At 37.9% G+C, this 3,970-nt stretch overlaps 1 long non-coding RNA gene across 1 annotated transcript; it reads right to left on the bottom strand.

Moving 5' to 3' along the window:
* Positions 1 to 388: 388 nt before the first annotated feature.
* LOC112448124 (uncharacterized) lies at positions 389 to 3,343 on the bottom strand. The gene is made up of 3 exons (XR_003036517.2): positions 3,124 to 3,343; positions 2,439 to 2,602; positions 389 to 606 (listed from the first exon to the last, which is right to left on the bottom strand). It is a non-coding gene; the product is annotated as an uncharacterized lncRNA (long non-coding RNA).
* Positions 3,344 to 3,970: the final 627 nt, after the last annotated feature.

Genomic DNA, 3,970 nt, shown 5'->3' with positions numbered 1-3,970 from the left:
GCATCATTCCTTCCAAAGAAATCCCAGGGCTGATCTCCTTCAGAATGGACTGGTTGGATCTCCTTGCAGTCCAAGGGACTCTCAAGAGTCTTCTCCAACACCACAGTTCAAGAGCATCAATTCTTCAGCGCTCAGCCTTCTTCACAGTCCAACTCTCACATCCATACATGACCACAGGAAAAACCATAGCCTGGACTAGACGGACCTTTGTTGGCAAAGTAATGTCTCTGCTTTTGAATATGCTATCTAGGTTGGTCATAACTTTCCTTCCAAGGAGTAAGCGTCTTTTCATTTCATGGCTGCAGTCACCATCTGCAGTGATTTTGGAGCCCAGAAAAATAAAGTCTGACACTGTTTCCACTGTTTCCCCATCTATTTCCCATGAAGTGATGGGACCGGATGCCATGATCTTCGTTTTCTGAATGTTGAGCTTTAAGCCAACATTTTCACTCTCCTCTTTCACTTTCATCAAGAGGCTTTTTAGTTCCTCTTCACTTTCTTCCATAAGGGTGGTGTCATCTGCATATCTGAGGTTATTGATATTTCTCCCGGCAATCTTGACTCCAGCTTGTGTTTCTTCCAGTCCAGCATTTCTCATGATGTACTCTGCATATAAGTTAAATAAACAGGGTGACAATATACAGCCTTGACGTACTCCTTTTCCTATTTGGAACCAGTCTGTTGTTCCATGTCCAGTTCTAACTGTTGCTTCCTGACCTGTACTATACTATATATGAAAGTCAAAGTGAAGTTGCTCAGTCGTGTCCGACTCTTTGCGACCCCATGGACTGTAGCCTATCTGGCTACTCTGTCCATGGGATTTTCCAGGCAATAGTACTGGAGTGGATTGCCATTTCCTTCTCCAGGGGATCTTCCCAACCCAGGGATCAAACCCAGGTCTCCCACGTTGTAGACAGACGCTTTACCGTCTGAGCCACCAGGGAAGTATATAATATATAATTATATAATATATATATACTATATTATATATGTACTATTACTATATATTATACAGTATAATATACAGTATATATATATATATATATATATACAGTATAATATACTGTATATTATATATACTGCATACAAATCTATGCATAGATAAAAAGTTTGCAAAGTTGTCTAATACAAGATGATTATCTCTGGGTGATGGGATAAGTGTTTTTAGCTTATTGATACATTCTAATTTTTCTAGATTGTTTTTAGAGCAAAAATATTAATAAAAATAATGAGATTCTGCCATTTGCAGCACCCTGGGTGGACCTAGAGAGTATTGTGTTCAATGAAATCATATGGCAAGACACATGTGGAATCTAAAAAGTAAAACAAATGAATGTATATAACAAAACAGATCCATAGATATAAAAAAACAGACTAGTCATTACTCTGGAGAAGAAAATGGCAATTCACCCCAGTATTCTTGCCTGGGAAATCCCATGGACAGAGGTCTGGTGGGCTATAGTCCATGGGGTTGCCAAGAGTCAAAGGACTGAGCATGCACACACACACACACACACACACACACACACACACACAGAGGAGAGAGAGGGGGGTGAGATAGGGATATGGGATTAAGAGACACAAACTATTATGTATAAAATAAATAAGAAACTAGGGTATATTGTACAGCACAAGGAATATAGCCATTATTTTATAAAAACTTCAAATGGAGTATCATCTATTAAAATATTGAATCATTAGGTTTTATGCCTGAAATGAATATAATATTGTAAGTCAACCATATGTCAATTAAAAAAAACAGAAAACATATACACAGACAATGGCAAAGAGAAAAAGCAAGTAAAAGCAAATCAACTATTGCTAAGCTTTGTTTCCATACTCAAGAAAGCTATAAATTTTTATTCTGTTTCCTCACGAACTATAGGCATTAAAGAAACAACCGTGTGTTAAAGAGGAAGTTTCAATGGGATAGTGTCTTTCCTTTGAAGATATTATTGTCTTCATTTACTTTTAGCTAGTCAGCTATAATTTACTGTTTTTTGGCCTTCCTCAGAAACTGCAGCAGGTGCAGAATGCATCAGCTCAGCTGCTCCAACATAAAGGTGTGAGAGAAGTGGCAAAGCCCCCATCTGTGAGGCACATGGCTTGCCAATTTGACGAAAGAATTCCGGACCAGATCTTTATTTTCCACTGTTAGATGATGGCTCTCTCTCACAACCACCAAGGAGGAGAAGTTACTATATATATACTAGAAGGCCTAAGAAAGAGTATTATATTCTTTCAGCTTTTCCTATTAAAAAGGCTATCCTGATGGATACAGTCCATGTAGCTCTGAATTTTACCTACGAAGGCAGTGACAAGGTTGAAAACTTACTAAATCATTCTGTCTGTACTTATAAGTATGTGTTCCCTCCTAACAGATCTTGATTCCATAGGTCAATTATAGCTTAATATGATAGACTGGCAAGAACACAAACCTGTCTCGTGGAAGCCAAATTTCATTTCCTTGGGTGTTGATGGAGGTGAATTATGGTTCTTCCTTGGACCTGAGACTTCTGCCAGCATTATGTCCTGTATGCACTGCGTAGTGACTGAAGTGCAGTAGCGTGTCCTAGAGCTTTGCTTCTAGCTCTGGCAACACCTGTTTGAGTCAGAAATTAGTTAGCAAGTTGGGCAGATCTAGTTGCCTAAACATATTGGCTTTTTGATAGAATCTCTATGGTAACTGGATTTTTAATGTTTATTGTAAAATCTTAATAACTAGGGATATTGTATCTTTCCATTCAATCTACATAGACTTTTTTTTTAAAGGCATCTGAGGAAGTTTGGTAAATATATATATATATATGTGTGTGTGTGTATATATATTAAACAAAATATATATATTTTAATGAATACTGAAAATTCTACATTGTTTTTCATAACCAAGTGGGTTTACTCCAGGATTGCAAGGTTGGCTTAACATTAGAAACTCAATGTATTTCAAATTAACATGTTAAAGGAGAAAATTAATACAGTGATTCAATAGCTTTAGAAAAAGTGTTTGAAAAAGTTAATCTCTATTCATAATTTTTTAAACTATCAAATTAGGTAACTGAAGGAGATTTCTTAATTTGATAGGGAATATCTACAAAACTTACAGCAGAAATAATGTTACTTAACTATACTTCTGTTTCTTCTTTCCTGTTGACAATTGTTATTTCTAATTGATGTTGATGTTGATGTTGATGTTGATGTTATTCCTCCTCATTTTCGTTTCAGAGCTCTTCTCAGAACCATTGTATGCAAAAAACAGCACTTGATGAGGAAAAGATAAATCCTCTCATTTTCCCTGTTAACATATGCCTTCTTCTCATTGTCTTTGAATTGATGTGTATTTCAAATGCTGAAATCGAACAGAACATACTTGTTATATCCATTTGGATCACAGTGGTATAGATTACACAGCACTTGTAAGAATTCCAGTTCCCCGAGTCTGCTGAGGTGACATTGCCATGTTTTGGAAGCATCTTCCTCAGGGTGTCAGTTTTCTTCCTATGTAGTTTAGCTGGGCTTATAGAACCTTCACACTGCTTCTCACCTGTTCCTGGCCCTTAACCACTCCCTACTTACTTCACAATTAATCTCAAGAGATGTACCCACCTCTATTTTATTTTTGCTTTGCTTTGTAGTGGTTTAGTCATTAAGTCGTGTCTGACTCTTGCAACCCCATGGACTGTAGCCTACCAGGCTCCTCTGTCCATGGGATTTCCCAGGCAAGAAAACTGGAATGGGTTACCATTTCCTTCTCCAGGGGATCTTCCCAACCCAGGGATCAAACCTGGGTCTCCTGCATTGGAGGAGGACTCTTGCATTGCAGGCAGATTCTTTCCCAACTGAGCTACAAGGGATATTCTTCCCTATGCTTTCCATCACTTGCGTGTGTGTGCATAGATGCTAAATCACTTCAGTCGTGTATGATTCTTTAAGACCCTATGGACTGTAGCCTTCCAGCCTCCTCTGTCCATGA

Source organism: Bos taurus, chromosome 9, assembly GCF_002263795.3.
Source record: "Bos taurus isolate L1 Dominette 01449 registration number 42190680 breed Hereford chromosome 9, ARS-UCD2.0, whole genome shotgun sequence".
Taxonomy (NCBI): domain Eukaryota; kingdom Metazoa; phylum Chordata; class Mammalia; order Artiodactyla; family Bovidae; genus Bos; species Bos taurus.
This window is presented reverse-complemented; position numbering and strand designations above follow the sequence as displayed.